Below are 27,954 nucleotides of genomic sequence, written 5' to 3' on the forward strand. Positions count from 1 at the left end.
GCAAACACTGACCAGAGCTTTGGTATCAAGGTATATAATTATTTATTTAAAAACACACTGATTGAAACACTCCTGCACTATTATTGTATATCACTCTCAACACAGTTACTATTATTATATATACATCCATTATTCCTTATCAGACAAGTCTTAGTTAACACCACTTATTTCCAGACAGAGGTGAGCGCTTAACTATAGATGGCACTCCAATAAGTTAACAAAAAAGGGAGGGAAAAAGGCAGAATGTAGGAAAATACACCACACTAATACTTAGGAACTCTTAAGCAAGGCAGGAAAGTCAAAAGTTACTTGTGAGCCAAAGTCCATAGGCCGGGCCAACTCTTGGAGAGAGCAGGGCACAGATGCACCCAAGATCACACAATGACAACAGGCTTAAAAAGTCTTGCAGGGAGTTCAGGAAGGTTTTAGTTAGGCTCAGAAAAGTTTAGCCAGGGTGTCCCAGGCTAACCCAGGTTCGACAGCCGGGGGCTAAATCTACCCCGTACAGTCGGTTGCAAGGGAAGCCAGGCGGAACACGGTACCTTATGTGGAAAGGATCCTCCAGCGGGGGCAGTTGTTCCTGGCAGCGGGTGCAAATCGCGGCGTCGTCCAGAGGAAGAGAAGATCTCGACGTGGAGGAAAGATGAAGGTTGTTGCACTGCCAGGGAAGAAACCAGCCGCGGAGTTTTCCGGTTCAAGGTACTACCCTTTGATTCGCGGTAGTGGTAAAACGTGGTATCCGGGTTGCCGGGGTGCTTGGCACAGGCAAGGCGGCCACGAGATGCTCCAGGAAGCGAAAAAGGAAGCAGACTGGTTATCCCCACCAGTCGAAGGAAGAAGACTCTCCGGGCTGGAGATCTCCTCTGTCGTTGGGAAAAGTGGTGAGACGGTCCAGCAGGGCTCCACCGGTGGTGTCGTCGTAGCAGGTCGGCTCAGCTTGTCCCTCGTCGGATTCTTAGGTCCTGTGGCGACTTCTAAAGTTCCAGTCCCCCAAAGCCCTGCTTTTATACAGAAAACCCCCATTCACTCAGCCTAGCTGTAACTCAAACATGCTAAGTGGTGAGCCAGGACGGAGTGCGACTTGAGTTGCCTAGGCAACTCAGTCCAGGGTGCCTAAATCCCCCTCCACCCCTCCTAAGTACCCCAGACAGAGTGGCACCACTTTGGAGGGCTTCTGTGGAGAAGCCCGTGAAAAAGTGGAACAAAGGGCTCAACTTGGGTTGGAGTCACAGAAGCGAACAAAAACGCCATTTTAGAACCGAGTTCTCGCAAAATGTACCAACCGGAGAATGAATATTAAATAAATAAACCAGCGGTATGTTCGAGGCTATAGGAATTAAATAATTAAAGTTGGTAGCCTCGAACAATGGGAAATCCCATAGGGATATACTCGCGGTCGAATATAAAAAGTAGTATCCACTGCCACCAGCCAAAACTAGATCAGGGGGGACGGAGATGTGCCCCCTCGACTAACAGACCCCGGGGCAATTGAATTGCCATGGCCAGTACATCCACAATATGATGGTTTGTACTGGTCCTGTTCAGAATTTAAGACTAGTAAAGTCAATGGTGACTTTACATGCCCTGGGAGACAGTAGTCCGTCCCAGGGTATGGAGTCTATATTGGGGGGTCACTATGACACCCATGTGTTACTGCACTGAGGGTGCTGTGTAACACACATCACAAAAACACATGAAGCCCTATGGAGTAAAAGACCCCATAGCCCATTAAGCACATCTAGAGTCAAAGAAACACCCTCAAATCATGCCCAAGAGTGAGGGTAAAAGAGTCTCACTCTTGGCAGGAGAAAAAAATAAACCCCAAATATCCAGCAAAGCTGCTGGGGGACTCACTAGGTTAGGAAATTCAGCCTAAACCTGAGAATTCTCCCTAACAACTAGTGCGGGAGGATCACCTGGTGAGGGGTCTTCGTGGAGTGGGGGTGAGACGCAGTATTCCCCCTCTTTTTTGTTCATCTACCCCATGCTATTTTGTAGGATTTTGAGATGTCCCAACTCCCCCGCCCCCCTTTTTACACAATCACTGGGCCGAGGAAGAGGGTGACTGAGAGTAACCAGACTAACTCTCTCACATCGTACTGGACATGTCTCGTTAATCGGGTCAGGCAAAAACAGGCACTTCACACCAAGTGCATACACCTGATACCATTTAGCTCTCCTATTATGAATAAAAGGCAACACCTAAAGACACACTCTGAGCAAGGCGGTACATGAGTAGAACTTACGGGACAAAGGCATACCTACTGGAGCAGAGCAACGGACCAAGGGATGAGAGCAGCAGGCTGAAAACCCAGAGGGTTCCCTACTGGAGGTTGTTACCTCCAAAGACACGCAGAGAAGGCTAGATCTCACAAGTGAAGATGGCATTGTGTTTCAAGGACGCCAGCGACCCTCCTGGGTTAAAGGCAGAGTTGGGGAGGTGAGACCAAACCTGTGGTACTAACCTTGACTTGTGAATTGGAAGTAGCAAAACAAGAAAGAAGTGCACGCAGCCGGTGAGTTGGCAAGCGACCTGAGCCCGGTGTGCTTTAAAGCGAATGAAGTAGAAACATTATAGCATATTTGAAGGCTGCACGTGTGTGGATGAGATGCGAAGAAAGGCAGAGCTGTGAATGAACTTTGAAGTAAAAGGCAGCTGTGAGATCAGTGATACTAAGTAACAGAGTGGTCTGGCAAAAGGAAGTAGCCCTTTCGAAAGTCTCAGTGAAAGGTACATTGTTTGAAGTTATAAAGGGAACAAACAACAAAAGTGAATTAAGCGAGAATAAAGGTGAAGTTTGAGTCGAAGTGGTCCTGCTGTGGTCTTTAAAGAGAGCCAAGCACATTTGAAAGTCTTCGACATCCGAAAGTGGTCTGAGCCCGATTGAGGGCAACCCGAAGTACAATAAGCTTGGGGAAGGGAGCCCTACGGCAAGTTTGTATTGAACTGTGATGTGAAAGGTCTGAGACAGACAGAGGAGGACCTTTGTGAACTTTACGTTGGAATACAATGTTGAAAGTCAAGAAAGAAACTTTAAAGTGCAAGGCCAGCCGGGCCTCAATCCAAGGTTTGGAACTGCTTAGAGTGTCAGAAACCGAGCCACAGTGCATCATCCTGCCTACAAGAACATCCTTACTTTGTGAGGTTTAACGTGAGGAGGAGAGCTGGCTCAGCTACTTTTATTTTTTTGAACACTGATTGAATCTTTGCATAAATTTCTCCTTTTTACACTTTTTGTACAAGATATGGGGCAGGCATTAGGTTTTTGTTAGCATAGTCCATTTTGATTTGAGAGACTCCACAACAACTGTTTTGTTTACCGTTTGATGGTTGAGACTACTCCCGTGTTAGTTGTAGGGCAAAATAGGAGTTTCTCCGACTCCAACATTTTCAGTAAAGGTTTTACAAATTGTATCCATTGTGTCAGTGTCATGCTTATGATACCATGCCTTCCCTACAATACTTAATCGATGTCACCAAGCTCTTACTGCAACTTCCTGTTTTTCTACTTAGTGGAGAGCCAGGCTCTGCTCCATTGCTAGTTGTTCTTTTGCCTGGGACATTTCGTCTGTACTCTGTTAAGAAATGTTATGTAAAACACAGTTATCTTTACATTTTTCACATTTGTTTCTCCTGCTTCAGTGATTGGGCTTTTTGTAAATGGATTTAATCCAGGCATCACATTTGTGCAACAGTTTTAAGCTGCTGATTCTCATTGAGCCTTGGTCATCTGCTTTGGCAATTTGCATTTAGTTGTGAGCTGTCAGTTTTGTGTTGACAGACCATGTGTGTTTTTCATGCAGACTGATAAGTATGAAAGTCAGCAGAAGAGGATCTTTTTCACAGTAACTTTCGACTGCACCAACGACAAGCTCACCTCTGACATCAATTGGAGGGATTTTGTACAATTTTCGGTAGTGCTTGTTGGCAGTGGTGCACATTTTATTACAATTCACAATTGAGAAGTGGTTAAGCACACCTTATTTTATCATTAGTATTCTATTTGTTCATCAATTTAGAGCTATGACGTAGCTCTTACGGAATTTGTTAATGTTGAGGGTGCAGGGGAGAAATAGCTGACTCTGGTATCAAAAGTTCTTAGCTTTGCCCATTTTTCTGAGGTAATAAAATGTGCAGAACAAACCAAGTGTCCATATTTCATGGACATTCCCGTCCCTTGCACTATGGTCACTGAAAAGAATCTTTCAGTCCTATTTTAAGAGTGCTTTCAATCTTATTACACAATTTTACCAACCGAGTAAATGGTAGAACAATTTTTAGGAAAGTATCAGAATTACCACAACTGGCAATTTATTCAAGATGTATACAATATCACACACATAAATCATATCGGTTCATCAAGTTCACATCACGACATAGAATGTCGGTGGCTGACGTCCAGAAGCCATTCATTATTTAACCAATGAGTTAGCAGAGGAGCAGCACTCAATTTGAAATACTTGCCTTTTAGGTAACCTTATGCACTCTCTACTACTTCAAGAAGTGACGCCAATATTCAAACTGAACGGATATCAGTTATAGATTAAAGACATCTCTAATACAAATGGCGGGTAATTGGTTTGTTAACACCAACACATTTTTATAACGCTACATCCAACATAGCATAATTAACGCACAATAAATGTGAATTTCACAGATGAATCTTGAGACTGAGACACGGTACCAGTGACCCCATAAGAAAAATAATTTAAGAAGTACCCATAAATTCACATAGGTATCAGCAGCCGAAACACAAAGCACAGAGAAACCATGCTAATTCATGAACTGCTGTGATTTACGTTCTAGAAATGTGAACCTAATGCGATAACTGAAGATTTAAAATATTAACTTTTTGCTCCTGAAGAAGAGAGAACTCTCTCGAAACGCGTGGATCTTTATTCTTTGATATGTATTTGTTTTAAACATTTTTCTTTGTTGATTGATATCACTGAACAAGCAAACTCAAATTGATGCAATGAATACTACATTAAGCAATGCAACGATTTACATGAATTTGATGAACTGATATGATTTATATGATTTATATGTGTGATATTGCATACCTCATGAATAAATTGCCAGTTGTGGTAATTCAGATACTTTCCTAAAAATTGTTATACCATTTACTCGGTTGGTAAAATTGTGTAATAAGATTGAAAGCACTCTTAAAATTTGACTGAAAGATTCTTTTCAGTGACCATAGGTGTGCAAGGGATGAGAGTGTCCATGAAATATGGACACTTTGTTTGTTCTGCAAATTTTACTACCCCAGAAAAATGGTGTTGTGTATCAAAGCTAAGAAGGTGGTGTGATAGCCGCACACCATTGATGTCAGTCTTGAGTGTTTGATTTCAAGTAACCCATCACAAGTTTGATGTCCTCCATTATTGCATACACCGCATCAGATGGAGGGTCTAGGGAATAGAAGGTGCAGCATCACTTCACTTTTAATAGACCTGCATACACTTAAACATTTTGTCTTGTGTAACTATATTTTCGGATGCATGTTAATCTGCCTAGAATCACATGCTGTGCATATAGTGTGGCATCTAGTGGTAATCGCACAGTATTGCCTTTTTCTTTCGAGCATCGAAAGGGGACGTTAAGATGGTCGTGACTGTAATACTATCCCTAACGTGTTGTGTAGTGTATCCAAAACCCCTCACGCGTCGAGATCCCTCAGATTGTTTTTTTCTGCCCAACTAGTTGGTCGCCTTATGTGGAGCTCGTCAGAGTTAATATTGCCAGAGTCATTATTAGTTGTCCCACGACCAATGCTCGTTTATTCATTCAATTCTCTTCGAATACCACTGCGTGATTCTCTATGCCGACGCCACCCAACTGCTGTTTCAGCGACTTGTGCATCGATCGATGTCTGTTGACCGCATGGCCTCGGCCCTCTGGCCAGGCCCTTACAGTAGGGAGAGTGGGGCCCTGGGTTGCTTCTTTTCTGAGAATGCATTTTCTCTTCCCCTCTCTTTCCTTTTCTGGTCTGACTGCTGCCTTTTACCTCTGCTATGGTGAGGATTCCATTTAAGTTTTGTCCAACTTGCAACGGAAAATACCCCTAGAAGGACACCAATTGCAAATGCAATAGGTGCTTACCTCGTGACCACGACGAGCGATCCTGTAATCCTGCAAACTCTTTCATCCTAAGACGTTAATAGATGGGCAGACAAAGTGGTGGGAGGCCTACACGATGTAGGACGAAAAAGTCAATCCCCCGTTGGCGCCGTCGCCTCGAGTGACGAGGACTCTAGCGGCAGCCATGGCTCCGATGTGGAGGCCACAGACCTTTCGGCTGAACCGTCCAGTTCCCAGGTGCCCATCCCCAGCCCCGACAGGCAGGCCACCGGTACTGCTATGGGGAGATCACACCCCGGCATGCACCCTCCGAGCTTCCTCGATGGATACTTTGACGAAGCATCAGACGCCAACAGCCCCGCCAAAAACTTCGACGTGACTGCTGAACCTCACGGTCCGGCGCCCTCCCCGCATCCGTCTTCTCGGCATGCGTCCAGGCAGTCCTCTCATAAGGGCGTCTCTTCTAAAAAGCACACAAGTGCCGACACGCAGTCTAAGAGCATGTCAGCTCCAAAGGTTTCGGCGGAGCCGGTAACCGCGACGACGCCTACAGGCATGTCAAAATCCCTCATGCAGCCGCCAAAGTTACGCAAGAGTCTTGCGGCTATTGTTTCAGTGGCGGAACGTCCAAAAAGCACCACCTCTTGTCGAGAGGAGTATTCTGAAGGGCCCCAACCCCTCTCTAGTGCTTTATCTGATAATTCCCCTCCCTCTAGAAAGCCTTTCCTTCCTCCAGACACCTCTGCTTCATCCCTGTGGACCAGAGAGAGGTTCGAAAAGAAGTTTTGATTTTTCTGAACCAGAGAAACATATTACGAGGATCCCTACAGTCATGAGGACAATACTTTTGGGCAGGACACAACTGATCAGTGCCCAGATTGGGGACAAGATCAGCCAGCAGAGGGAAGCACCTTGGCTCTCACCCCCTCCAGCTCGTGACCCAGAAGTCATTTGTCTGGACCCGCCCTCCTCGCCTCAACAGAGGCAGCCATCGCCTATTGACGACCAAATGGCTTTCAGTGCCATCCTGAAGAGTGCCGCAGACCACTTCCATATTGCCACACAGGAAGCTGTCGAGGACTCTGATTTTGTTAAGGGCATTCTGAAGGAAAGATCTCCTACAAGTCAAGCCATTCCCTGCAGAATTCCATTAAGCAGCGCCTTACACCTTCCTTACTCTCCCCTTGCCTTACAAGGGCTGTCAGCACTTGGGTTGAGAAACTATTTCGCCCCTCCCCATCTGACCCTAAGTACATTAGGGGGAATGCCACACCAGACTCCCTGGTTGTTACCACCACCAGAAAAAGGGCTGGGGTGCCACTGTCTACTGCAGAGGCTCCCCCGACAAAGACTGCTAGAAACTCTATGCCCTTGGCAAGCGTATCACCACGTAGGCAGCATATTCTACGAGAATTGCACATAATAGTACTCATCTCGTGAGTTATGGTGCAGTGGAACCTGCTTCAAGAAGGCTTCCAAGAGGTCCCTGAATCTGTGCGATCACGCCTGCCGGCGGTTGTCTCTGAGGGAAGGCAGGTGACCCACAATATCCTTAAAAACATGCTAGACGCTGCAGAGACGGCAAGACGCATCCTAGCACAGGGCACTCTTCTCAAGAGGCAAGCCTGGCTAAAGAATTCAGGTTTTAAGCCAGAGACTAAGGCCTCTTTGATGAACAAGCCTGTGGAAGAATCAAACTTGTTCGGTAAGGCTGTGGATGATGCCTTGGAAACAGCGAAAAAAGAGCATGAGACACTAAAAATCTCTCAACCAAATCACAGCCAAACCTTTTCAACAGCGGGGAGGTGCAAACTCTCGCCATTCATTTTGGGCAAGTCCTTCTCCCGATTTCCTCATGGACAGTATGGTGCAGGAAGTACCCGATGGTCGTCCGATTTAGTTTCAACTGGCAGCAGCAAATACCAGCAGAGGGTGCAACGCAGACGCAAGGGTAGAGCCAGAAATTCCATCCCAAGAGGCTCCCCGCCCTCCGCATCAAAACCACTCGCCAGTCTGGGTCCCCTCCCATACCTCCCCGGTGCCTGGACGGTTGTCATCATTCCTTCACGCATGGGAGGGGGTTGCATCAGACCAGTGGTTGCTCAAGACCGTCTCCCGCAGATTCCTCATCATGATAGATATCCATCTCCTGCTTTGCTGTTCAGAGACTTTTCGCCAGGGGGCGTAGTGGACCTCGACTCGGCCGTCGATTTGTCTTGTCGTCGGCTCCGGACATGTCCGGCATCGTATATATACCACGTCACTACGCCCCATGATTTAGTTCCTTTTTTCTGCGTGTTTGCATGCTGCATCAGGAACATAACTCGAGTTTACTCGACATTCTTATTGTACTTTGTAAGCTTTTTTCTCGAAAACATCAACGCAATGTCGTCCCACAGGGTTTCTGGCTTCAGGCGATGCCACGATTTCTGACCGCCATGACGTCTGTCTATGGTGTCTCGGTGCTAGTCACGACACGGACGCCTGCATGTCGTGCACAAAGATGTAGCTGAAATCCCTGCGTGAGAGGCCCGGAAACTGGCTTTGGGCTGACCTGTCGGCAAGTCTCCGGCATGGTCACACGTCCATTCCTCGAAGGCCGAGACGGAGGAGCCCACCCCTGTCAAGGGGGGAAAGACCGACATCGTAAGAAGACCAAGAAACCACCACCACAATACTGAACATTGGAGTACTAGAATTTACCACCATGATCCTTCTTAAACTATGTGGTAGGATCCACAAAGATTTGAGACAGGGGAAGCCATTCTTCATTTAACAAACCTGCTTGAGCAAAATGCAGCCAGTAATCGCTTTACTAATGCTCAAAGCAACATTGAAGAGGCCTCCAGTAACTACACTAACGATGGCGACAAGAAACAAGACTCGCAATTAGAAGTGGTGATGGACGAGGGCTTTTTGTTTTCTATCAACTACAAAACCTAAGAGAGGCACTGTTACGCTCACCTGGCTCCCACAGAGGCGTCGATCGGAACTGGACAGCTGCGGTCTCCACCAATGTGATGCGTAGGGCCGAGATGACGGACTGGACTGGCCCACCTAGCTTCGTTTGCTTGGCCCGTAGGAATATTCTTCTGCAAATGGAGAAAGGGCATTAACCACCCGTGGAGTTGAGCCTAAATCCCCTCACCCCCACTGTTCTCCCCACAGATCACCTTTGATGTCCCCTCTTATAGTCTCACCTGATGGTTTGAAAAGATGAGCTCTCCATCCTGTATTGAGCGCAGGGGCGCGTTGATAACCAGTTGCTTCACTGGCTCGAAGGAATTGGTGAGTTCCAGAACAATATTGACTCAGAGATTCCCGGCAAGATGCCGTAAGTATAAAGTTCGTAAGAGTTCAAATGCCTGACTTTCACTCTTGTCCGATTCCTTGCAGGTTGCAGCTTGACCCTAATGAAAAGTTCCTTGTGGCAACCGGTAGTATTCTGGTAAAGATTTGTATTTTCCAACACAGTTTGATAAAATAATGTCTATATGTAACCTGCTGCTTTCTCCCTTATTCAGGCGCTGAGAGAAAGTATGAAGTCTCGGGGAATAATACCTCCGGTGGTAAAATCAGGTAAGTCTATTGTGGTGAGGAGGGTTCCCCTTGTTAGTCCCTTTGTTTCACCTTGCTGTCCTTTTGTTTCCCCTTAGGGGCCGGGTTCGGCGAAGATGCAGTGGAAGCTGCGCCGACTGTGAAGAGGAATAATACCCCCAGTGGTAAAATCAGGTAAGTCTATGGGGGTAACTAATATTCCTCTGTGTATTCCCTTGGCTCACCTTGCTGTTCTTGTCTTCTCCTTAGGTGCCGGAGTGCGGCGAGAACATGCAGGAGGATGCGGTGGAATGTGAAGATGCTGCGAAGGCCGGTGGCGCTGCAGGAGGCGAGGCGACGCGCATAAAATAAGTTCTTTCTTGGAAGGCGCGATGGATCGGGAATTCAGGTAAGGATCAAAGGTATTGCTCTTGTTCTAACCTTTTCTCCTTCTTTCTCACTTTTTCTAGGAGCTCCAAACTCGAGGCGGGCGTGGCAGAAGGCTGGATGCAGACTTGCAGGCACGATGAGCGTTACGCTGCTGGATGCAGAATAACGCGAAGCGTGTGCTGCTCGTCGGGCGTGGTTTAAATAGCCTCCAAAGTAGTCCCAGGTAAGTATTCCTCCCCAGCCCCGCCCGAGTAAAAAAATAGTCCCTAAGTAAAGTAGTCCCTTCCAAGCCTCTTTTGGCTTGGAGCTCTTGCAGCATGGTCTGCATCAGGTAAGTTTTGCAGCATGGTCTGCATCAGGTAAGTTTTAATCTATGAGCCTGGCGCCTATGGCACCAGGACTGACTCTCCATATGAGCCCGGCGCCATAGGCGCCAGGACTGGACCCAAATAGCCCCTAGCAGGGCTTGTTAGGCTTGCTTAGGATAACTTGATGCCTGCTTCTGGGGATGCTGGACTTGGTCTGGGTCCTCGGGGGTAGGCATCATGACAGCACTCCCCCATCCGCCCCACAAGGCCCCTCCTAAAGTCGTTCTTCCCTGTGGTTTCAGTTTGTCTGGGAAATTTCTGTGGAATTTTTTCACCAATCGGGGTGCATGAACATGGTCACTAGGTTCCCATGACCTTTCCTGTGGTCAGTAACCTTTCCAGTCGATTAAATAAAAGAGTTTTGACTTTATCAGCTTGGAGTCCAGGATGTTCTTAACTTCAAATTCGGGTTCTCCGTCTACAAGGATAGGGTTTGGTGGCTTGGTTAGTCTTGTCCCTGGTTGCACTGGCTTCAAAAGTGACACATGAAAGACGGGGTGAACTCGCATTTTAGCAGGTAAGTCCAACTTGACAGCCACCGGGTTGATAATGGCTTTAGAGTAAGGCCCCAAATATCTGGGGTTAAAGGTCTGTGTTCCCTTTAGAGGTATGTTTTGTGGCTAACCATACTTGGTCCCCTATCTGGTATTGTGGAGTATCACTTCTATGCCGATCAGCATCTTTCTTTCGCCCGTTTTAAATGTGTAGTTGCTTCCTTAAAGGCTTGTGTAATCGTAGCGTGCAGATGGTCCACTGCGGGCATTTCTAAATGTTGGGGTGAGTCAAGGTCTGAGGTTCGAGGATGGTGCCCATATAAGGTATAAAAGGGGCTTTGTCCAGTTCCAGAGTGTACTGAGTTATTGTATGCATATCCGGCGATCCAAAAAATGTCTTTCCAATTACTCTCAGTCTGATGTAACATACAACGCAGGTATTGTTCCAGAGTCTGGTTGGTCCTCTCCGTTTGACCATCGGTCTGGGGGTGGTGACTGGTCGATAACCTCACATCGAATTGCGCCAATTGACAGCATTTTTTCCAAAAATGTGAAATGAATTGACTGCCCCGGTCAGAGACCAATATGGACGGAAATCCGGTTATGTGAACAATGTTTTCGAGGAACTCTTTGGCCAGGATTGAAGCTGAGGGTAATCCCTTTAAAGGAATAAAGTGGGCCATCTTGGAAAAAAGATCCACAATAACTAGAATGGTGTTAAATCCATTGCATGGGGGTAGATCAGTAATAACGTCTAACGATAAGGTGTGCCATGGTGTAGGCGGAATGTCTAAAGGTTGTAAGAGTCCAGCTGGTTTTTTCTTTTGACTTTTGTTTTGGGCGCAAATGCCACAAGACATCCCAAATGATTTAAGATCCTTTCGCCAGGTGGGCCACCAGAATTGTCTTTTAATTTTAGCTTCAGTTTTTGCAATACCTGGGTGCCCCTCCATTAGGGTATCATGATAACGGGAGATGACTAGCTCTTGTAGTTCCTTGTGTGGCAGAAATAGCCACCCTTGGTAATAAGGCAGATCATTGGTGACAGAGTAGTCCGGGCCTTTTTTTACCCAGTCCTGCAGGGCTGTAGGATCAAAGAGTTGCTGTATCTTTACCTGAATGTCCTCTAGTGTCTGAAGAGTAGTCATGCCAAGAATTCTTTGTTCGGAAATTATAGGTACTGGTTCTGGGTTCACTTCTGCCTCTCCCATCCCTATTCGGGATAAGGCGTCTGCTTTACCATTCTTACAACCTGGTCGATAGGTTATTACAAAATCGAACTCGGCAAAGAACAATGCCCATCGGAGTTGACGTGACGATTGGGCCTTGGCTGTCTTTAAATACTGTAAGTTCCGGTGATTGGTGATCACAGTAATGGTATGCCTGGCACCGAGAAGATAGTGCCTCCAAGCCTTGAAGGCGGATTTAATGGCTAATAACTCCTTGTCGGTAAACGCATAGTTTAACTCGGGTGCCGAGAACTTTCTGGACCAAAATGCTACTGGATGAAGCTGGCCAGATTCAGGGTCCTTTTGAGACAGGACAGCTCCCATGGCTAGACTGGATGCATCAGTTTCCAGTATGTATGGAAGTTCGGGGCGCCGGTGATTTAATACAGGTGCAGACGTGAATTTCGCTTTCAGCTATTGGAAGGCATTTTCAGCTTCTTTAGTCCACATAAAGCGTTTATTTTTTCGCAAGAGTGCTGTGATGGGATGTACAACATGTGAAAAACCCGGGATGAATCTGCGGTAGAAATTGGCAAAGCCGAGCATGCTTTGTACTCCTTTAACTGATCTTGGCGATGGCCACTTAAGGATTGCATCTACCTTTCGTGAGTCCATTCGGACTCCTTTTGGGGTCAGGATAAACCCAAGGAATTCAACTTCTGTGGCATGAAAAATGCATTTTTCCAGTTTTGCATATAGTTTGTGCTGGCGCAATTTCTCAAGGACTGCTCGGACGTGCTTCACATGGTCAGATTCTGAAGAGGAGTATACTAGAATATCATCGATATATACGACAACACAAACGTCAATGAGTTCACGAAGGACATCGTTCATGAAGTATTGGAAGGCTGCTAGTGCATTGCACAACCCGAAAGGCATCACCTGGTATTCGAATAACCCATACTTAGTGCGGAAAGCAGTCTTCCTTCCATTCATCGCCTTCTTTTACACGTACCAGATGGTATGCCCCTCGGAGATCTAATTTAGTGTATATACAAGCATCCTTCACTTGGTCTAGTAGTTCAGGGATCAGAGGCAATGGGTATCGGTTCTTAACAGTTATCTGGTTCAATGCGCGATAGTCTATGCACGTTCTGAGGTCACCTTCCTTTTTGGGCACGAAGAACAAAGCTGAAGATGCAGGGGACTTGGATGGGCGATAAAGCCATTGGCAAGGTACTGGTCTAAGTATTGTCGTAGGTGAAGGTTCTCAGGTTCCGTAAGGGCATAGATCCTGCTACAAGGGGGTTGTGCACCGGGTATGAGATCGATTTGACAATCGTACGATCTGTGAGGAGGTAAGGTGTTTGCCTGTTCTTTTTGGAAGACATCCTGGAATTCTTGGTATTCTGGAGGTAGTTGCATGACTGCTGTGGTTACTGTGGCCAGGCCTGCGTTCTGACTTTTCTTTGGGTAACAGGTTTGTGCACAATCCGGGAAGGTTATTCTCTTCTCTCGCCAATCAATACAAGGATTATGTGTTTCCAACCAAGGTATCCCCAGTATTATTTGGAACTGTGGGGCTTTGATTAGATCAAACACAATAGTCTCTCGATGCCCATCCTGACCCAATAGTGTCATCTCTGCGGTGGAATGAGTTACAGGCACAGAGGCAATTTCAGTTCCATCGACTGTGGTGATGACATCTGAGGTGGTTTTTTAGCAGAGAGGTAGATTCATCCTGGAAGCCAATTCATAGTCCACATAGTTTCCCATGGCCCCGCTATCAATGTATGCCCTTACTGCTTGCATACGCGATGGCTGCCCTGGATCTACGAGGACCATTGGTATGATGAAATGCGAGGTCTGAGTATCCTTCTTCAAGCTCGGCAAGCGGACCTCTACGCTTGTTGGGCGTGGTCGTTCCCGAGTCTGACTCTATATGGCTTTTATCAGCAGCTCCTACCACCTTCTTGGGTGGTTTTACAGGGCAATCCCATAAAAAATGCCCAGAAGTTCCACAATATAAACACAATTGCATTTGCCGTCTCCTTTCTCTTTCCTTCTGGGTTAAGGATCCTTTAACCCCCTCCGATTTGCATGGGTTCTGAAGCATCTGCTCCTTTGGGGTTAGCGTGGGTTTTGACCAACACCCGATTCTCAAACTTGGCTCGATCAGCCTTTCTGTTCTGAAGTCTGTGATCTAACTGGACCACTAAGTCTATATATTCAGCGCAGTCTTGAGGTGGGTTCACGACTTGAGCCAAGACATCCTTGAGTTCTCCTCGAAGCCCTCGATGAAATAACTTGATTCGTTTTACCTCAGGCAATCCCGTTTCCACTATCAACCTATTAAAAGTTGTGATGGAGGATAGAAGGTCCTGGTTACCCTGTGGTAGGGACCAAAGTTCGTTATCCAGGGCCTGTCCTTGGAAATGCCGGGCAAATAGTCTTTCCATGCACGTTTGAAAGCCCTGAAAATCCCGAAGAATTGGGTCATCCTGAGTAACTAGTGGAATTGACCAATCAGCTGCACTGCCGCTGAGATATGACAATACAAAGGCTACCTTGGCTTGATCGTTTGGGAAGGCTCCAGGTCTGCATAAAAAGTGCAAGCGGCATTGGTTCATAAACACGGCAAACCTTTTGGGATCTCCAGCAAAGCGTTCAGGTGGAGCTAATGGAATATTTCCTGGTAGGTTTATTTGCACAGGGTAACTCGATAACACAGGAGCTGGATTTCCCCCGGAACCAGGTAGGGGTGCTTGTCCAGCCTGGCTTTGCAATAGTTGCCTAACAAGGTCATCAGTTCGCTCCTTTGACAAAATCAGTTCTCTCCTAAGAGCATTGGTTTCTTGACGGCGGAATGCACTTCAGCCCTCAGTTCCCCTAGTAATTGGGCCAATTGGTCAGTCTCTGAGGTATCCATAACACCCGGGTGGGAATTTGTGGGTAGGCTTCGCGTTCTGTTACGCTCACCTGGCTCCCACAGAGGCGTCGATCGGAACTGGACAGCTGCGGTCTCCACCAATGTGACGCGTAGGGCCGAGATGACGGACTGGACTGGCCCAGCTAGCTTCGTTTGCTTGGCCCGTAGGAATATTCTTCTGCAAATGGAGAAAGGGCATTAACCACTCGTGGAGTTGAGCATAAATCCTCCCACCCCCGCTGTTCTCCCCACCGATCACCTTTGATGTCCCCTCTTATAGTCTCACCTGATGGTTTGAAAAGATGAGCTCTCCATCCTGCATTGAGCGCAGGGGCGCGTTGATAACCGGTTGCTTCACTGGCTCGAAGGAATTGACGAGTTCCAGAACAATATTGACTCCGAGATTCCCGGCAAGACGCCGTAAGTATAAAGTTTGTAAGAGTTCAAATGCCTGACTTTCACTCTTGTCCGATTCCTTGCAGGTTGCAGCTTGACCCTAATGAAAAGTTCCTTGTGGCAACCAGTAGTATTCTGGTAAGGATTTGTATTTTCCAACACAGTTCGATAAAATAATGTCAATATGTAACCTGCTGCTTTCTCCCTTATTCAGGCGCTGAGAGAAAGTATGAAGTCTCAGGGAATAATACCTCCGGCGATAAAATTAGGTAAGTCTATTGTGGTGAGGAGGGTTCCCCTTGTCAGTCCCTTTGTTTCACCTTTCTGTCCTTTTGTTTCCCCTTAGTGACCGGGGTTCAGCGAAGATGCAGTGGAAGCTGCGCCGACCCGTGAAGAGGAATAGTACCCCCGGTGGTAAAATCAGGTAAGTCTATGGGGGGGGGTAACTAATATTCCTCTGTGTATTCTCTTGGCTCACCTTGCTGTTCTTGTCTTCTCTTTAGGTCCCGGAGTGCGGCGGGAACATGCAGGAGGATGCGGTGGAATGTGAAGATGCTGCGAAGGCCGGTGAGATCAGTGCGGCGCTGCAGCAGGCGAGGCTACGCGCATAAAATAACTTCTTTCTTCCAGCTCGAAGGCGCGATGGATCGGGAATTCAGGTAAGGATCAAAGGTATTGTTCTTGTTCTAACCTTTTCTCCTTCTTTCTCCCTTTTTCTAGGAGCTCCAAACTCGAGGCGGGCATGGCAGAAGGCTGGATGCAGACTTGCAGGCACGGTAGGCGTTACGCTGCTGGATGCAGAATAACGCGAAGCGTGTGCTGCTCTTCGGGCGTGGTTTAAATAGCCTCCAAAGTAGTCCCAGGTAAGTATACCTCCCCAGCCCCGCCCGAGTAAAAAATAGTCCGTAAGTAAAGTAGTCCCTTCCAAGCCTTTTTTTGGCTTGGAGCTCTTCCATCATGGTCTGCATCAGGTAAGTTTGCAGCATGGTCTGCATCAGGTAAGTTTTAATCTATGAGCCTGGCAGGACTGCCTCTCCATATGGGCCTGGCGCCATAGGCACCAGGACTGGACCCAAATAGCCCCTAGCAGGGGTTGTTGGGCTTGCTTAGGATAACTTGATGCCTGCTTCCGGGGTTGCTGGACTTGGTCTGGGTCCCCGGGGGTAGGCATCATGACAGGCGCCAGGCAAAGCGACTTGGACGCATAGCAGTTAAAATGTTACCAGTGTTTCCACCACCCGGTGATGTCAGCACGAACAAGCCTTTAAACTCCACAATAGTCTCCCCCCCACTCAAAAATCTAAAAAGCAAAAAAGAAGAGACTCTCGAAGGAAGAAAAGGCAGGAAAGGAATGCTGATACATTAACCAGCTAGCTGGTCAAAGATGATGAGCCAGCGCATGTAATAGACACTGCGGATTCCGCAAATCACCTTTCGTATGAATCTTTGTCAAAAATTATAACTTGCTCTATGCACATTGCTGCAGAGAGTGTCGCGAAAAATAAATTCAAAAAGAAAGCAAGAAGGAGAACATTCTAATAATATACCACAACAAACCATGCCTGATGCAGAGCCAACAAAGCTGGATCCAAAAATCCTCACAATTGGGCCTGAGCCGGTCACTAAAGCCTCAAGCAGATAAAATCTATCTGCTTTTCTGAAATTGCTGAGAAAGATACCAACTCTCAGGATCTTGAATACAAGTGACTTTGACTATGTTTAACAACTGATCCAGGATGAGGGAGGTGTACTTGAATCCACTGCTGTCTAGTAGAAACAGCCACAATGATTCAAGCTGGATTACACATTAGATCATAAGGAATGTAGTGCTCTCGGCACGGTGTGCTGTCCCAAAGGTTTGGGCGGTTCGAAAACTGGCCAATTAACATCAAAATCTAACACTGGTCCATCTCCCACCCAAGTCGAGAATGCCCTTGGCTGGGAATGGCTGAAGAGTTTCCTACCTACGCCGCATATGATGAACAAATGATTATGAATCATTGCTAGCTGGAATACAAAAGGACATACACATTTTTTGGCCGAGGGATGCTCTTTACACATTTCTTGGCCGAGGGATGCTCTTTGTCTAATCTCTTGGAACATGATATATTCATGCTCCAAGAAACGTGATTGACTCCTCCCATTAGCATTGATGGATATTGCTTGTTTCAAGAACCAGCAAAAAAGGCACCCAAGGGATGCCGCTCTGGGTATCTCATAAAGGGGATAAAATCGACTCTAAGTACCAGTATAATTGCACTAAAGGAAGTTAACAATAATGTGCTTACCACAGGGGTATTATTTAAGACTGGTTTCCGAAATTAGGCACATATTGCTAATCAATGTTTTTGATACCCTTGGGTGCTTACATACTGACACACATTTTGTATATATTGATGTACTGTGCTGTTCAGTGGGTGGGCACAGCAGATCATCATTTACAGATTGTTGGCAGGGATTTGAATGATTGTTATCCCGATAGCGACCCTGTGCTACTTTTACCAATGTTGCTGGTGTGTGTTCTCTTTTGCAAAAAAATCTTAACGGACAGGGTCAAAAATGTATCACTTTTTTAAAAGAATGGGAACTAGTATTTCTAAATGACAGCACTAGGGGAGAACAACCAAGACAAGTAACCTGGAGCTGTGGCAAAAGTTTTCCAACTGTCGACTATATTTTCAGGAGCAATGCCATTCTGGAACTAGTCACTGAGTTTGTCGTCATGCCAAATGAAAATGGAGATCTGTTTGAACAAACCCACAAAGTCTGGTATAGAAGGCACTACTACCAACCATGCAGGCAGTAAAATATACTGGCCAAAAGAAAATATAGACGGGGTCACACAAATTATACATGACACAGTGTTGTGGTGTGCCACAAGGATCAGCACTTTCTCCACTGCTATTTAATATCTATCTTCGTGGCCGTATGGATATCTTGGAGAAATATCATCTAAGATTCCATTTTTATGCCGACGATACCCAGCTATGCATTAGGCTTTATGATGTGGAGGGTGCTATTGTTCTGGTCGGCAAGGGTTTGGAAGAAATAGGGACCTGGATCGGAAAAAAACTGGTTGCTACTTAATCCCAAAAAAACGGAGGTGATACTATTTCGCCCAAAACATCGGCTGGAAGGAAAAAGCTGCCCTCCAACTCCCCAGTTTTTGGAAACCAGCCTTAAGTACTCCACCAAGGTAAAGAATCTTGGTTGTATTTGGCAGTGTTATCTGGGCTGTAATGGTCAGATCTCGGCCAAAGTACATGGTCTTCTACAACATCCGCCTCTTACGCCAAGCACTACCCTATTTACCTGCCTCTGACCGTGCTGTGGTTGTGGGGGCTCTAGTCAATTCTAATTTAGACTATTGTAATGGACTTTTGGCTAGAGCCCCAGGCAAACAGATTAATCACCTTCAAAAAGCCCAAAATGCAGGAGTAAGGCTGGTCTTTGATGTTGCCAAGAAAACTCCTATCTGTGGGCTGCGTCGGTCATTACATTGCTTAGCGGTGGAAGACCGTATAAAATTTAAAATAGGATGTTTGGTCTACAAATGTATGAATGGGTTGGCACCAATCTATCTGATAAATAAATTGAAGCGCTATCAACCAACCCGTGCCCTCAGGTCTGAAGATCAACTCCTTCTTATCATTCCTAGGACTAACTGTGTCTCAAGAGGAGATCGTAGCTTCTCAATGGCTGAACCAAGACTGTGGAACAGCCTCCCACTGAATTTAAGAAAGGCAAATTCTTTATTGAGCTTTAGAGTGAGTCTAAAGACTTACCTGTTTAAATAGAGATGGTTGACACGGTTCCCTGTTGTATTTCAGTGGCATCATTACTCATTAGGCTAATTCTTCTTCTTTCAGAAGGTACCATCTGCGCCAGGACTCGATTAAGTTTGTTGTGTGCACGATACAAATTCTTCAAATTACTCTAAATTGCAGCGCAGAGAGAAGTTTACATTTCTTATGGCGAATGAAATTGAGAAGTGGATTGCCTGGTCAGTAGTACAGGTAGGTGCTCTGGAAGGTGTGTAACACCTGGTCACTGATAAAGTACAAACAAAGCCATTTCATAATATGATTCATGACTCCAGCGTAAGATGGGAAGGGAGATACTCAATCTTAAATCATCTATAGATTCATAAACTGAAAGAGAGATACAGATACATAAAGTTAAGTCTCAGTATAGAAATTGGGTCATAAACTGGAAATTCTCTATATAAAACATAGAATGGCAATGGATGATAGGTGCTCTGAGGCATAAATATGCGCATTTTGACAAATACCTACTTACTTACGCTAAAGGATCAAAAGAAAAGCAAGCCATTAATCCGATAGATGAAGAGGCACGGATGTCATATCTAAGACCAAAAATGAAGAGCACTAAAATCTGCCCATTGCAAGAGCCTTTGACGAGTGCTCGGTGGCCTTTGGATACTAGCATTGATATGCGCAAGGCATTAATTACTAAACTAAACAATTCTAGGACGCCCGGCCCAAACGGGCTTGCAAACATAGTACTCAAGAAAGACCCTGAAGGCTTGGATAGTCTCTAGGAGATAATGTTTGTCAGAGTCCAAACCCTTCATTATGAATGTTGATTTTGCAACTACGAATATCAGAGATTCTGTAGGGTTAGCAAACTATCTCATACTGTTGAAACAGCAAAGCTTTTATTCACCAAATATGCGAATTCGGGTGCTCTATATATGTATACATATGAAGGTTTAGTACATAATTATGACACAATTAGATCTACCGACTTGTTGTGCTATTTTCTTAATTATGCCACAACGTCAATATACAAAGCACTTTATTGCCTATTTTATTTTTATTTTGTAATTTGTAGAGCATACTGCAGCCCACGGGCATAGAGGCACAATCAAGGATACTTAAAGGCATGGTCTAGGAAAAATGTTTATTGTGCCTACGGGTCGGCCATGTTTTTTTAAGCCTAAGTGGCTTGATTTTAGAAAACTTTCCTATGGACCTTACCCGAGTTTTCGTCCATTAAACGCACGCGAAAACAAGCACCAGGGAGCCGCCATTTTGTGATAATCCTATCTTTTCCCCGATCGCCCTGGCTGACCTGCCTTTGCGGCACTAAATCAATTCCCCCGCCCCTGAGCCTGACATTATCAAAACATTCATATTCCCCGCCTCTCCCCGTGACGTTACTGTGCTGCGTAGGCAAACGCGCCCAGTCGTCTTCTGCACGACTCCACACAGAACCCGGAAACCAACACAGATCAACTCACAACACAGCGCGCCACAATTCGGAATATGAAACTGTACTTTAAAATGAAACAGCAACACAATACATTTGGTAAAGTACATTTATTTGACATTAAATGTTTAGAGAATATTCAGCAATTGCCATATGAACTCCGAAAGCCATTTATTTTCTTTTATCTGCATCTGCAATAACTGTTCCGATTCATCTTGAGTCACATGCTGTTCCTTTATGGTACACAGGGTGTTCATTTTCGTAAAAAGAATCAATTTGGAAGCACAGTGAACCGCAAGGCTGTTCCATCAACTAGGCACTAGTCCAGCCTAAAGGTTGTTATGTTGCTTCTAGCCACTAGTACAGCGTAAGGGCATGTGGGCCCTTGGCGATCGTCCCATAATATGGTGATCGGGCTCCAGTTGTTGACACAAAGCTGCAGGTGTCTGCTGAAGAATCCATCCGCCGGTGTCTCAAACAGATGGCAGTGGCAGAATGGGATCAAATACCTGTTATGAAAACAAAAAAATGATAATTAGTCTCGCTAGCCGAACTTCATTAATATTACTCATTTTATTTATTACGGCCGATCAGAAACTATTTGCTTGCAAGGATAGTTCAATGGAGTATGTTCGTCTCTAAAATCAATGCGAAAAGTAACGAGATAAATCGAGGCCAACACACAATGATAAACGACAGTTAGTCTACATGCGTGAGGAATGATATGATATATGATATGGCATTTGTAACGCGCCTATACACAAGTGTTTCTAGGCGTGACGAGGCAGGTGGGGAACAAGGGCAGACAGACAACGATCCTACTAGGCCAGGTGTCTTTCTGATCGCGCATGGGGAAGGGCTGTACATGGTTAGATGAATACAAATTAAATAATAGGGCCAGCTGCGGGCAAGTGCAAGGTAAATGCCGGGAGAAGGTGCTGAAGGATACAGAGACAGTCCCGTAGTGCAGGTAGGTAGTGCAGGGAAAAGTGGCTGGGCAAAGGACCGGGATCGGTGAGACCAGTGCACCTGCATGCCCATGTGCCCACTACGTACATGTTTTACTTGCTTTTCCTAGCTCTTCATTCATTCATTTATTCATGCATCCATTCACTAAATCTTCATTCCGGTATAAAAGCGTGTAAAGATTTACTTACATTATATTTGAAATTTCCATTGTGTCTCTTCGTAATGCAGTCTGTAAAACGGACCGTGCTCTTGACAACGATTTTTCGTATACTGACCTAAAATGAAACTCGGTCTAGTTTCTGAATTTTCTGCCTTATCGTCTTACGTTATTGCGCACTCCCTTCAAATGTAGTTCTTTCGGCATGGTCCCAGTCTCAAGGTCAAAAAACAATAGACCCTTATACTTCCAGTGCGACTTGTGGGCCTCATCTGGGCGCTGTCCTTCGCATTCTTTATTTGCAACATCACATAGTATAGGCATCTGTGAGAACTTGAAGTTTAGAATCTGTCTATGTAGTGCGCCTCAATGTGCAAATGCGAACTGGCTTCTCTCCCAAATGCCACGGTCCGCTTGGCTGGCGCGTTCTAAGTGCCCCAATTTTGTCCCTGTTGTCTGCGAGCTTTGCAGCCCAAATTGAGACATTTAATTTTTGGCGGAAGGTCAGGGAAAGTATAAAGCACCACAGGAGTTGAGTTAAAAGTGAGATTTATTGTTTGTTTGTTTGTTTTATTATTTGCAATACGCAAGCCTCCCCTCCGTTAACAGTGCGCAGCATTTAAATTTACATGAGATGAGACATTTGAAAAATATATACATACACATATGTGAGGTGAATAGAGAGAATTCAAAGATGACACCCAGCTTGTTCGCCACCCATAATGGTGAAGGTAGGGGTTAGGTTTACAGGTACACTGTACAATAACATTTATTTACAAAAAGACAATCGTATTGCAATTATTTAAACCGGGATTTGTACTTCACAATCAGCTGTGCTTCGGGTGGGCATGGCACAGTCGCAATGTTCGGTGGCAATGGATCACTGCTCTGCACAGAAAAGTCCAAAATTCCATATCTGTGCTTCTCTAACACAGCAACAATAAGGCCTTTCACAAAGTCGAACTGCATTTCATCATAGACTGGTTTGATCACCCATTGCTTACTTCGTTTTGAAAACACCTTAGTGTAGCGAGGTATGCTTACTTTACCCCTAGTCCTAGATTGTTCACGTCCGACATTGCTGTTATGGGCCAAGACCGCTAGTAGAGTGCGATGTTTCATGCCCCGAAAGCTAAAATGCAAGCGCTTTGGCCTGTACTTTAGGCACATATTGTGGAACACCTCCAAATCTCCTGTGTGACAGAATTCTGTCAGTCCTCTCAAATCTCTTGATAGAGTTTTGTCGAAAACAATCTTCTCAATGGCTTTGTGTGTCGGTGAAGATGGAATCAACCACTTCTTCTTCCGTGCCTCCTCTGGGGACAAAGGGCCATGTTCACATTGGTGGAAATGTTCATTTGCTGTCCAAAAGTGAACGTTGGTACAGTGGTGCCTCAGTGACCTCCATTTTTCAAGTAGTATTTCCACTGACCCCTCACAAGTTTCTGAGCTCCACCAAAGATGGTTGGTGATAGAATGTGACCACTGCAAAATACTTTCAAAACCTTTTTTTTTTTCCCTCTTATTGATTGATTTAGCAAGATGCCATACGTCAAATTGATGTTTAATATGTGGGAACTGCTCTCTCATTGTCTTGGCAATTGAAACGTGTCTATCCGTGGCTATGAGGTCGATGTGCATTCCCCTCGATTGTAGATATTCCACTGATTTTTATAAAACCTAGTTTCTCCATGGCCACTGAGGTTGTACATTGTGTTACCTGCACGACCACCGAACTCACAATTTTCTTTCGTGGTAGGTGCAGTACTTGGCAGAAAATCCAGGGCTGTCGCACTGTCCATCGCCGGCTAGCCTGAATCGTTTGCCTTCGTATGTACTTGCTAAAGACAATTGTTCAATTTTCCAAGCATCACTAATGGCCGGAAACAGATAATCACGTTGGTATATGTAGTACAGCGCTTTAGAAATGAAATGGAGTCCCACAAACTGAAAGAAAGCCTCTAACTTTCTAAAACTGGAGCCACTAAAAAGTGATGCAGCTGCACACAGTAGATTGCCTGCTGGCAGTTTCCCCAGCATCGGTTGTGCAGACCATGAGAACCTATGATTTAATCCACAGGCGGCATTTATTTTGACGTTACTGCCTTTTATTTGACGAGTCACATTAATCAATGGCTTCCCACATACTTTCCCTCTAATGGAATGCACACATTTCAGGATACTTATAATTTCCATCAAACAACTGTCGAATACAATGTATTTGCTCTCTTTCATTAGACTGTCATCCTGCGTCAACGTTGTTTCGGCCTTTGACGTTGTGGAGATTTCAACACATTGGAAAGTAATATCGCTGATATCAAGTTCTGATGCGTCTCTGGATGCTGCGGCTGGTTCATTCTCTGTCAATTCAACATCTATTACTTCAACATTGATGGGAGAACAGAACAATGTCGACAGGTTTTTTGGTGGCAAATCTTTGGCGGGTGTAGATTGTGTAAATTGATCTGCAACTACTCCAGAGCTATCTTCAATACATTCAATAACATCTTCTTGTGGTGGTGCGGTCGCACTGTAGCTATGGTCCAATGCAACTTTGCTGTAGTCTCCAAACACAGTTAATTCATGTTCTGGCCATTGGACATGAGCATCTCGAGCCTGAACACGTCTCGCCTCAATTAATAATTTCTCCATAGTGTACACGGTCTGGCATGCCACATCTCTCATTCGCTTCACTGTCTGTGTGTGTATAGTTCTGACACCCACGGGTAACTGGAGGAGAGATTGGAAAAGGGATGTTCAGTTTAAACACAAGATGGAGTGTAGTAGAATTGACTGAAAAAAAAACATAAAATAGTCCCCAGCACAAACATTTTTTTAAAGTTATGAACTGTTTGTAACTAACCTTTTTTTGTTTTTTTTTCTTTGCAACTTTTTTGACTAGACCTTCAACATCTGCACGCTGTAGCTCCGATTCGTTTCCGCATGTCCTCCCTTCCTCTTGCGCTGCAACGACTATATTTTCTGTATCCGCATAGACAGCACAGAATGAGGCTCCATCGTCTCCCTGAAACATAGCACTTTCATTACTATGTATCAAAATATTGTTAGCATAAAACACACGTGAGGATGAACACACAGGTACATCTCAATAGCCAAACACGTTTTAAACATTGTGTGCAACAATCAAACGACAAGTATTCGACCAGTGATGATCTATTTCGATGGAACTGTCAGTATCCATACCTCTGGCTCTGCATGGACTGCCATGAATGGTTGTATTGGAGAGGAGGCATCCACATCTCCCTGAAACACAGTACTTGCATTAGTATGCTTTTCAATATTGGAAACACAACACACACTTGGGGTCGACGGCACAGGTACATATAAAGAGATAACCACAAATGATGCATTGTCCAAAAGAATCAAGGAAAATCTAAATATGATCACATTTCATCGACTTATTTCAACGATTCCTTTACATCTGCATCATCTAAATGAGATGTTGTGATTGTGGTGGAAGCTCCGTCGTCTCCCTGAAACACAGTACTTGGATTAGTATGGTTTTCAATATTGGAAACATAACACACACTTGGGGTCGAACGCACAGGTACATATAAAGAGATAACCGCAAATGATGCATTGTCCAAAAGAATCAAGGAAAATCTAAATATGATCACATTTCATCGACTTTTTTCAACAAATTATTTACATCTGCATCATCTAAATTGGGTGTTGTGATTGCAGTGGAAGCTTCGTCGTCTCCCTGAAACACAGCACTTGCTTTAATAGGGAAGAAAGTATAGCAAATGGAATCACGTTATATGATCATGCATGATGGAGCTGTCATTATCCATACCTCGTGCTGCTGAAGAATATCTATGGATGTTGCAAATGTAGTGCGCACTTCAGAAAGCTGTTGCGCCGATTCGTATACTTGAATGTCAGGCTCTGCATCAAGTGCAGGGGTTGACGCTCCATCAACTGCCTGAAACATAGTACTTGCATTAGTGAGGATTACAATTGTGAAAACATAACACACACCTGGGGTCGACATCACAGGTACATATCAACGGCTAACCACGAATGAAACATTGTGTAGAACAATCAAACGACAAGAATTCCAGCTCTGATGATGACGCTCGATGGAGCTGTCAGTATCCATACCTCCTGCTGTTGAAGAACATCTAGAAATGTTGTAGATGTGGCGGACGCTTCAGCATCTCCCTGAAAGACAGTACTTGCATTAGTATGGATAACAATAATTATAACTGAAAACAAACACCACTGGACGATAAATAAGGTGTATATCAATTGGAAAGCACTAACCAAACATTTGGTAAAATAATTACACGATAGAATAAAACTATTACTTGACATGCATAAAACAAGTATGTAGCGGATTAGCCTAGTAAGATTACCTGATACGCGCTAGAAGTGGTTGATAACTGCGACCACGTCAAGGATGTAGAATGTTCTTGCTTCAGATTCAAGGGATAGTCAAGAAGTTGTAAAGGTCAATTAATGATTGATAATGAAATGCCAATATTAAAAATAGCCATGTAAGGCGACAGAATACTTGAAAAATGCTCAATACAGCACAGTTCCCTGTCCCCATATATATATTCATTGCGTTTGTGGGTTATGAAATCGAAAAAGAATATATTGATAAATGTCATTATTCAAAAAACTGTACACTCATATCAATATCGAAATTATTACAAGGGATAGAACACCTACAATATCAATTAATCCATTTGGCTACCTGCACACTACCGCAAGGCCTAAAGCTAAATCCGGACACTTGACTCACCGGTGGCGGAATGTGGACGAATAGAGTGGGAATAGCGTTTTCGCGCAATTTCTGTGTCGTTCGCCATTTATTCTTCTTTGTTACCCAAGATGTTGTGTACATGTCCAAGGAAAAGTGCCGGCTGCAGATGCGGTATCGATCACCCCTCTTGTCCTGTAAGACTTGTTGGACTCTACTTTCCAGCTCATCCAGTGGATATCCGCAATGTCTGACCCATTCTCTTATTCGATCAACAGTTTTCGGGAATACATGCATTGTAGTGCCTTCAGATTTAGCATGGGTCTTCGAAGGGCAACCGCTAATCGAACAGGCAGGCATTGTTGATAAATCTGAAAAGTAAATATCGACATTATTATACAATCTTCAAGAATAAAGATTTGATACAAAAGTAAATGAATCATACAATGATCAATGCAAGGTTTGTTTTGGTCGCAGGAACTAAACCAGTTCATTATGTGCGGCTTAGTATTTGCATAAGTTGCAGAAATGTATAAATGATGTGACTAAAAACTGAACGTGTGAGTCATCCCTTGGATGTTCTGTATTGCACGAGAAGGAAACATGCTTACATTATAGACTGGACCCCAAAGGATGCAATTCGATGACAATAGACACAGATGAAAATAAATAGATCTATTAATAGCATAGCAATGGAAACTCAAGTCAATAGCAATGAGACCAATGAACCTAGCACTATTGTGTACTCAACTCGTAAATAGATAGAAATTTAAAAATCTGTGAAATATGACTAGGATACATGGCCTTACCTTGACCAACAAACAGTTTCAGGCCTAAGGCCTGTATAATCCAATGGTAATTGTTAGTATAGATATATGTGTGACTTTTATAGAGACATAACCTACTGAAAGACTTTGAACAAGTGTTATTTAGTGCATGCATTATCGAGAATATGTTATGTTAGCTTAGATAGATAGTGACCACCCTGCTTCACAGCGACCAGACCTTCACCCATTCGGAGCACAGATGTCTGACGTCCATCCTTGAATGGAGACACACTTGATTCATTTAAAAAATCGAAACAACCGTTGTTAAAATATATGTGGTGTTTTATTTTGTATCTTATTTTCATGACACAAAAATACAAGACTTTAAAGATTATACAGGTCAGGTTGCAGCACAGCGAGAGAAAATCCCCTGTACTGACCGCTGTCACTCGGGAACGTTTCTCTAATGGCACAGACGGGTATCACTCTTCGAACGCGGTGTCCAAGCCTCCCGTGAAGCCTCCATGTAAAGGAACGATAGGCCACCAGCCTGTACCACCTGTGAAAAGGAATGAAACAAACTGTTTTTAAATGACCAAGATAAGTTTAATAAACGTTTGTTGTCAATGACAATTCTTGTAACTAATGGCATTTTACACGGACAAATGCTATCTAGACAATGCACACTATTGAACGACTTACATGCGTTACAATGATATGTAGATGTAATTT

The 27,954-nt window shown here is 44.7% G+C and overlaps 1 protein-coding gene across 1 annotated transcript in view; it reads left to right on the forward strand.

The window, feature by feature from the left end:
- The window catches only part of HPS3 (HPS3 biogenesis of lysosomal organelles complex 2 subunit 1), an 807,901-nt gene that overhangs the window by 335,716 nt on the left and 444,231 nt on the right, over positions 1-27,954 (forward strand). The gene's annotated exons all lie outside the window — the stretch shown is intronic.

Source organism: Ambystoma mexicanum, chromosome 10 (assembly GCF_040938575.1).
Source record: "Ambystoma mexicanum isolate Mex_15411 chromosome 10, UKY_AmexF1_1, whole genome shotgun sequence".
Lineage (NCBI taxonomy): Eukaryota > Metazoa > Chordata > Amphibia > Caudata > Ambystomatidae > Ambystoma > Ambystoma mexicanum.